This window comes from Zea mays, chromosome 10 (genome assembly GCF_902167145.1).
Source record: "Zea mays cultivar B73 chromosome 10, Zm-B73-REFERENCE-NAM-5.0, whole genome shotgun sequence".
Classification (NCBI taxonomy): Eukaryota; Viridiplantae; Streptophyta; class Magnoliopsida; order Poales; family Poaceae; genus Zea; species Zea mays.
Window position 1 is genome coordinate 5,397,789 of NC_050105.1, and position 9,555 is coordinate 5,407,343.

Consider the following 9,555-nt stretch of genomic DNA (forward strand, 5'->3'; position numbering starts at 1 on the left):
ACACACCTGAGAATAATTGTCGGTTTGGACTTTGGAATTGTCCCTTTTTGACAAAAACGAGTGATTGATATAGCATATGGTATTTATGACAAGCTATGTGATTCGAACGAAATTTTGATAGTATAACTGTCGGTACCATAATTAGGGGTACCCCCAACACTCTTAAACTCGGCTGGTAATCACCATCAGCACAAGCTGCAGAGCCTGATGGGCGCAATTCAGGTCAAGTCTCCGTCCACTCAAGGGACACGATCCCGCCTCACTCGAGCCCAGCCTCGGGCGGGAACAGTAGACACAGGCGGATTCACGCCTCGCCCGAGGGTCTCCTCAAGCAACGGGCGCACCCTCGACTCGCCCGAGGCCCAGCTCGGGCAGGCTTCGCAGTGAAGCAACCTTGGCCAGATCGCCTCGCCAACCGACCGTATCGCAGGAGCATTCAATGCAAGGATCGCCTGACATCTTATCCTGACACACGTTCCTCAGTCGGCAGGGCCAAAGTGACCGCGGTCACTTCGCCCCTCCACTGACTGACCTGACAGGAAAACAGCGTCGCCTGCCCTGCTCCGACTGCTGTGCCACACGCCAGGGTGAGGCTGACAGCAGCCGAGTCCAGCCTCAGGCACCACAGGAAGCTCCGCCTCGCCCGACCCCAGGGCTCGGCCCCCGCCTCGGCCTCGGAAGGTGGTCTCCGCCTCGCCCGACCCCAAGGCTCGGCCTCAACCTCGACCTCGGAAGGCGGTCTCCGCCTAGCCCGACCCCAGGGCTCGGCCTCAACCTCGACCTCGGAAGGCGGTCTCCGCCTCGCCCGACCCCAGGGCTCAGCCTCAACCTCGACCTCGGAAGGCGGTCTCCACCTCGCCCAACCCCAAGGCTCGGCCTCAACCTCGACCTCGGAAGGCGGTCTCCGCCTCGCCCGACCCCAGGGCCCGGCCTCAACCTCGACCTCGGAAGGCGGTCTCCGCCTCGCCTGACCCCAGGGCTCAGACTCAACCTCGACCTCGGGAGGAATCGCGTCCTTACCCGACCCCGGCCTCGGCATCAGGAGAAGTCTCCGCCTCGCCCGACCTTGGGCTCGGACGACCACGTCGCAGGGGGTACATCATTGCCCTACCCCTAGCTAGCTCAGGCTACGGGGGAACAAGACCGGCGTCCCATCCAGGCTCGCCTCGGTGACAAGAAATGATGGCTCCCCATGTGCGCCCATGACGACGGTGGCTCTCAGCCCCTTACGGAAGCAAGGAGACGTCAGCAAGGTCCCGACAGCCCCGACAGCTGTGCTTCTACAGGGCTCAAGCGCTCCTCCGACGGCCACGACATCGCATGCACAGGGCTCTAGCACCTCTCCGACAGCCACGTTGGCATGTACATAGGGCTCTGGCTCCTCTCTGCCGGACACGTTAGCATATTGCTACACCCCCCATTGTACACCTGGACCCTCTCCTTACATCTATAAAAGGAAGGTCCAGGGCCCTCGTACGGGAGGGTGGTCGCGCGGGACTCTCTCTCTCTCCCTCGCGAACGCTTGTAACCCCCTACTGCAAGTGCATCCACTCTGGCGTAGGGCAACACGAAGCCACGATTTTCCCCCCTTTGTGTTCCGTCTCGCGCCAACCCATCTGGGCTGGGGCACGCAGCGACAATTTATTCGTCGGTCCAGGGACCCCCCCGAGTCGAAACGCCGATAGTTGGCGCGCCAGGTAGGGGCCTGCTGCGTGTTGACGAACAACTTCCCGTCAAGTTCCAGATGGGTAGTCTCCAGCAACCTCTTCAGCCCGGGACGCTACTCCGTTTCGGGAGTCTTGAGTTCATGTCCCTCGACGACAGCTACGACATGGTACTCCTTCCTCCGCCACGCGCCAGCGACAACGACGGCCGTCAGCCCGCCCGGCGGCGGCGGACTCGGTGACGTCTTCCCTCCATGGCGGAAGAGCAACATCCGGGTTTGTCCCGTCGCCTTCCTCGCCGCAGGAGAAGGAGGCGGGGCGACCATGGCCAAGCAGGAGGCGACACCTCATCGGCTGTCGAGCAAGTCGACGATGCCGGCGCCCCAGCGGGGGACACGTCGGGCGTTGACCTCGCGCCTGAGACGAAGACGAGCGCCATTTCCCCGCAACACGCCAACCCCAAGCGGACAGATGACGCCAGCACGCTCGCGAAGGACTTGCTGGGCGTTAGCCTCGTACCTGAGATAACGGTGCAGTCTGTCCCCTACGCGACTTCATCACCATCCGTCGATCAAGAGGTACTGATAGTCGCCTAGAGGGGGGGTGAATAGGGCGAAACTGAAATTTACAAAAATAATCACAACTACAAGCCGGGGTTAGCGTTAGTAATAATAAATGAGTCCGCAAGAGAGGGCGCAAAACAAATCGCAAGCAAATAAGGAGAGTGACACGTGGATTTGTTTTACCGAGGTTCGGTTCTTGCAAACCTACTCCCCGTTGAGGAGGCCACAAAGGCCGGGTCTCTTTCAACCCTTCCCTCTCTCAAACGGTCCCTCGGACCGAGTGAGCTTTCCTTCTTCTCAATCAACCGGGAACAAAACTTCCCCGCAAGGGCCACCACACAATCGGTGCCTCTTGCCTCGGTTACAATTGAGTGATGATCACAAGAGCAAAAGAGAAAGAAAGAATGCGATCCAAGTGCAAGAGCTCAAAAGAACACGGCAAATCACTCTCTCTAGTCACTAGGGTTTTGTGTGGAATTGGAGAGGATTTGATCTCTTTGAATGTGTCTAGAATTGAATGCCTAGAGCTCTTGTAGTAGTTGAGAAGTGGAAAACTTGGATGGATATGAATGTGGGGTGGTTGGGGTATTTATAGCCCCAACCACCAAACTTGACCGTTGGCTGGAGCCTTCTGTTCGATGGCGCACCGGACAGTCCGGTGCACACCGGACAGTCCGGTGCCCCTGCCACGTCATCACTGCCGTTGGATTCTAGCCGTTGGAGCTTCTGACTTGTGGGCCCGCCTGGGTGTCCGGTGCACACCGGACATGCACTGTTTGATGTCCGGTGCACCGGTATGGGCGATTCTGACTTCTGCGCGCGCTGCGCGCGCATTAAATGCAGCGCAGGGAGCCGTTGGCGCCGCAGGGAGCCGTTGCTCCGCTGGCACACCGGACAGTCCGGTGCACACCGGACAGTCCGGTGAATTATAGCGGAGCGGCTGCCGCGCGAACCTGAGGCTGGCGAGTTCAGGAGGCCGAGCTTCCTTGGAGCACCGGACATGTCCGGTGCACACCGGACAGTCCGGTGAATTATAGCGCGCCGCCTTCCGAGAAATCCCGAGGGTGAAGAGTTTGAATCTGAGTTCCCTGGTGCACCGGACAGGTACTGTTCACTGTCCGGTGACACACCGGACAGTCCGGTGCGCCAGACCAGGGGTGCCCTCGGTTGCCCCTTTGCTCCTTTATTGAATCCAATACTTGATCTTTTTATTGGCTAGATGTGAACCTTTTGCACCTGTACATCTTATACACTAGAGCAAACTAGTCAGTCCAATATTTGTGTTGGGCAATTCAACCACCAAAATTATTTAGGAACTAGGTGTAAGCCTAATTCCCTTTCAATCTCCCCCTTTTTGGTGATTGATGCCAACACAAACCAAAGCAAATGTAGAAGTGCATAATCGAACTAGTTTGCATAATGTAAGTGAAAAGGTTACTTGGAATTGAGCCAATATAACTACTTACAAGATATGCAAGGAATGTTTCTTTCTTATATAACATTTTGGACCACGTTTGCACCACTTGTTTTGTTTTTGCAAAACCTTTTGTAAATCCTTTTCATAGATCTTTTGCAAATAGTCAAAGGTAAATAAATAAGAGTTTGCAAAAGCATTTTCAAGATTTGAAATTTCCTCCCCCTGTTTCAAATGCTTTTCCTTTGACTAAACAAAACTCCCCCTAAAAGAGATCCACCTCTTAGTGTTCAAGAGGGTTTTGATATACCATTTTTGAAATACTACTTTCTCCCCCTTTTGAACACAATAGGATACCAAATGATAAAGACTTTTGGAAAGCACTAAGTTTTTGAATTTGGTGGTGGTGCGGTCCTTTTGCTTTGGGCTCATTTCTCCCCCTTTTTGGCATGAATCGCCAAAAACGGAATCATTAGAGCCCTAGGAGTAATTTCTTCCCCTTTGGTCAAAAAGTAAATGAGTTAAGATTATACCAAAGACGAAATCCGGTCCTTTTGCTTTTGAGCTTTTAATCTCTCCCCCAAGGATGAAGTCCTTTTCCTTGATGCTCATTTCTCCCCTAAAGAAGAGAGAGTTGCTCGGAGTGGTGGCGAAGTATGAGTTACGGAGTGGAAGCCTTTGTCTTCGCCGAAGACTCCAATTCCCTTTCAATATACCTATGACTTGGTTTGAAACAAACTTGAAAACACATTAGTCATAGCATATAAAAGAGATATGATCAAAGGTATTCAAAAGAGCTGTGTGTGCAAGTTTAGCAAAAGAAATTTCTAGAATCAAGAATATTGAGCTCATGCCTAAGTCTGGTAAAAGATTGTTCATCAAGTGGCTTGGTAAAGATATCGGCTAATTGATCTTTAGTATTAATGTAAGAAATCTCGATATCCCCCTTTTGTTGGTGATCCCTAAGAAAATGATACCGAATGGCTATGTGCTTAGTGCGGCTATGCTCGACGGGATTGTCGGCCATTTTAATTGCACTCTCATTATCACATAGCAAAGGGACTTTGGTTAATTTGTAACCGTAGTCCCGCAGGGTTTGCCTCATCCAAAGCAATTGCGCGCAACAATGTCCTGCGGCAATGTACTCGGCTTCGGCGGTGGAAAGAGCGACCGAATTTTGCTTCTTTGAAGCCCAAGACACCAAGGATCTTCCCAAGAACTGACAAGTCCCCGATGTGCTCTTCCTATTAATTTTGCACCCCGCCCAATCGGCATCCGAATAACCAATCAAATCAAATGTGGATCCCCGAGGGTACCAAAGCCCAAACTTAGGTGTATAAGCCAAATATCTCAAGATTCGTTTTACGGCCGTAAGGTGTGATTCCTTAGGGTCGGATTGGAATCTTGCACACATGCAAACGGAAAGCGTAATGTCCGGTCGAGATGCACATAAATAAAGCAATGAACCAATCATTGACCGGTATACCTTTTGATCCACGGACTTACCTCCCGTGTCGAGGTCGAGATGCCCATTAGTTCCCATGGGTGTCTTGATGGGTTTGGCATCCTTCATCCCAAACTTGGTTAGAATGTCTTGAGTGTACTTTGTTTGGCAAATGAAGGTGCCCTCTTGGAGTTGCTTGACTTGGAATCCTAGAAAATACTTCAACTCCCCCATCATCGACATCTCGAATCTCTGTGTCATGATCCTACTAAACTCTTCACATGTAGACTCGTTAGTAGACCCAAATATAATATCATCAACATAAATTTGGCATACAAACAAGTCATTTTCAAGAGTTTTAGTAAAGAGTGTAGGATCGGCCTTGCCAACTTTGAAGCCATTAGCAATAAGGAAATCTCTTAGGCATTCATACCATGCTCTTGGGGCTTGCTTGAGCCCATAAAGCGCCTTAGAGAGCCTATAGACATGGTTAGGGTACTCACTGTCTTCAAAGCCGGGAGGTTGCTCAACATAGACCTCTTCATTGATTGGTCCATTGAGGAAGGCACTTTTCACGTCCATTTGATAGAGCTTAAAGCCATGGTAAGTAGCATAGGCCAATAATATGCGAATTGACTCAAGCCTAGCTACGGGTGCATAGGTTTCACCAAAATCCAAACCTTCGACTTGTGAATACCCTTTGGCCACGAGTCGAGCTTTGTTCCTTGTCACCACACCATGCTCATCTTGCTTGTTGCGGAAGACCCATTTGGTTCCTACAACATTTTGGTTAGGACGTGGAACTAAATGCCATACCTCGTTCCTCGTGAAATTGTTGAGCTCTTCTTGCATTGCCACCACCCAATCCGAATCTTGGAGAGCTTCCTCTACCCTGTGTGGCTCAATAGAGGAAACAAAAGAGTAATGTTCACAAAAATGAGCAACCCGAGATCGAGTAGTTACCCCCTTATGAATGTCGCCGAGGATGGTGTCGACGGGGTGATCTCGTTGGATTGCTTGGTGGACTCTTGGGTGTGGCGGTCTTGGTTCTTCCTCATCCTCCTTTTCTTGATCATTTGCATCTCCCCCTTGATTATTGCCATTATCTTGAGGTGGCTCATCTTCTTGATTTTGCCCTTCATCAGCTTGAGCCTCATCCTCATTTTGAGTTGGTGGAGATGCTTGCATGGAGGAGGATGGTTGATCTTGTGTACTTGGAGGCTCTTCGGATTCCTTAGGACATACATCCCCGATGGACATGTTCCTTAGCGCGATGCATGGAGCCTGTTCTTCACATATCTCATCAAGATCAACTTGCTCTACTTGAGAGCCGTTAGTTTCATCAAACACAACGTCACAAGAGACTTCAACTAGTCCAGTGGACTTGTTAAAGACCCTATATGCCCTTGTGTTTGAGTCATAACCAAGTAAAAAGCCTTCTACAGTTTTAGGAGCAAATTTAGATTTTCTACCTCTTTTAATAAGAATGAAGCATTTGCTACCAAAAACTCTAAAATATGAAATGTTGGGCTTTTTACCGGTTAGGAGTTCATATGATGTCTTCTTGAGGATTCGGTGAAGATATAACCGATTGATGGCGTAGCAGGCGGTGTTGACTGCTTCGGCCCAAAACCGGTCTGGTGTCTTGTACTCATCAAGCATGGTTCTTGCCATGTCCAATAGAGTTCGATTCTTCCTCTCCACTACACCATTTTGTTGAGGTGTGTAGGGAGAAGAGAACTCATGCTTGATGCCCTCCTTCTCAAGGAAGCCTTCAATTTGAGAGTTCTTGAACTCCGTCCCATTGTCGCTTCTTATTTTCTTGATCCTTAATCCGAACTCATTTTGAGCCCGTCTCAAGAATCCTTTTAAAGTTTCTTGGGTTTGAGATTTTTCCTGTAAAAAGAATACCCAAGTGAAGCGAGAATAATCATCCACAATAACTAGACAGTACTTACTCCCGCCGATGCTTATGTAAGCGATTGGGCCGAATAGATCCATGTGTAGGAGCTCCAGTGGCCTGTCAGTCGTCATTATGTTCTTGTGTGGATGATGAGTGCCAACTTGCTTCCCTGCTTGGCATGCGCTACAAATCCTGTCTTTCTCAAAATGAACATTGGTTAGTCCTAAAATGTGTTCTCCCTTTAGAAGCTTATGAAGATTCTTCATTCCAACATGGGCTAGTCGGCGGTGCCAAAGCCAACCCAAGTTAGTCTTAGCAACTAAGCAAGTGTCGAGTTCAGCTCTTTCAAAATCTACCAAGTATAGCTGACCCTCTAACACTCCCTTAAAAGCTATTGAATCGTCACTTCTTCTAAAGACAGTAACACCAGTATCAGTAAAAAGACAGTTGTAGCCCATTTTACATAATTGGGATACGGAAAGCAAATTGTAATCTAAAGAATCTACAAGAAAAACATTGGAAATAGTATGGTCAGGTGATATAGCAATTTTACCCAAACCTTTGACCAAACCTTGATTTCCATCCCCGAATGTGATAGCTCGTTGGGGATCTTGGTTTTTCTCATATGAGGAGAACATCTTTTTCTCCCCTGTCATATGGTTTGTGCACCCACTGTCGAGTATCCAACTTGAGCCCCCGGATGCATAAACCTACAAAACAAGTTTAGTTCTTTGTTTTAGGTACCCAAACGGTTTTGGGTCCTTTGGCATTAGATACAAGAACTTTGGGTACCCAAACACAAGTCTTGGAATCCTTGTGTTTGCCCCCAACAAATTTGGCAACTACTTTGCCGGATTTGCTAGTAAGCACATAAGATGCATCAAAAGTTTTAAATGAAATGGCATGATCATTTGATGCATTAGGAATTTTCTTCTTAGGCAACTTGGCATGGGTTGGTTGCCTAGAACTAGATGTCTCACCCTTATACATGAAAGCATGGTTAGGGCCAGAGTGAGACTTCCTAGAATGAATCTTCCTAATTTTGCTCTCAGGATAGCCTGCAGGGTATAAAATGTAACCCTCGTTATCCTGAGGCATGGGAGCTTTGCCCTTAACAAAGTTAGACAAGTTCTTAGGAGGGACATTAAGTTTGACATTGTCTCCCCTTTGGAAGCCAATGCCATCCTTGATGCCAGGGCGTCTCCCATTATAAAGCATGCTACGAGCAAATTTAAATTTCTCATTTTCTAAGTTGTGCTCGGCAATTTTAGCATCTAGTTTAGCTATATGATCATTTTGTTTTTTAATTAAGGCTAGGTGATCATGGATAGCCTCAATATTAATATCTCTACATCTAGTGCAAATAGAAACATGCTCAACATTAGATGTAGAGGGTGTGCAAGATTTAAGTTCTACAACCTTAGCATGCAACATTTCATTCTTAGTTCTAAGGTCAGAAATAGTAGCATTGCAAACATCAAAATTTTTAGCCTTAGCAATTAAATTATCATTCTCTAATCTAAGGCTAGCAAGAGATGCATTCAATTCATCAATCTTAGCAAGCAAGTCAACATTATCATTTCTAAGATTGGGAATTGAAACATTACAAACATGTGAATCAACCTTAGTATTTAAAATAGCATTTTTATTTCTAAGGTTGTCAATCATCTCACGGCAAGTGCTTAGCTCACTAGACAATTTTTCACATTTTTCAACCTGTAGAGCGTAAGCATTTTTAACCTTAACATGTTTCTTATTCTCCTTGATTAGGAAGTCCTCTTGGGAGTCCAAGAGATCATCCTTTTCATGGATGGCACTAATTAGTTCATTTAATTTTTCCTTTTGTTCCATGTTAAGGTTAGCAAAAAGAATGCGCAAGTTATCCTCCTCATTTTTATCATCATCCTCATCACTAGATGTTTCATATTTGGTGGAGGACCTTGATTTTACCTTCTTTTTGCCGTCCTTGGCCATGAGACACTTGTGGCCGACGTTGGGGAAGAGAAGGCCCTTGGTGACGGCGATGTTGGCGGCGTCCTCGTCGTCGGAGGAGTCGCTTGAGCTTTCGTCGGAGTCCCATTCCCGACAAACATGGGCATCGCCGCCCTTCTTCTTGTAGTATTTCTTCTTCTCCTTTCTTCTTCCCTTCTTGTCGTCGCCCCTGTCACTGTCACTAGACATAGGACATTTTGCAATAAAGTGACCGGGCTTACCACACTTGTAGCAAACCTTCTTGGAACGGGGTTTGTAGTCCTTCCCCTTCCGTTGCTTGAGAATTTGCCGAAAGCTTTTGATGATTAGGGCCATCTCCTCGTTGTCGAGCTTGGAGGCGTCAATTGGTTGTCTACTTGGTGTAGACTCCTCCTTCTTCTCCTCCGTTGCCTTGAAGGCCACTGGTTGCGCCTCGGAGGTGGAAGGCTCGTCAAGCTCGTTGATCTTCTTGGAGCCCTTAATCATGCATTCAAAACTCACAAAATTCCCGATAACTTCCTCGGGGGTCATTAGTGGATATCTAGGATTCCCACGGATTAATTGTACTTGAGTGGGGTTAAGGAAAATAAGAGCTC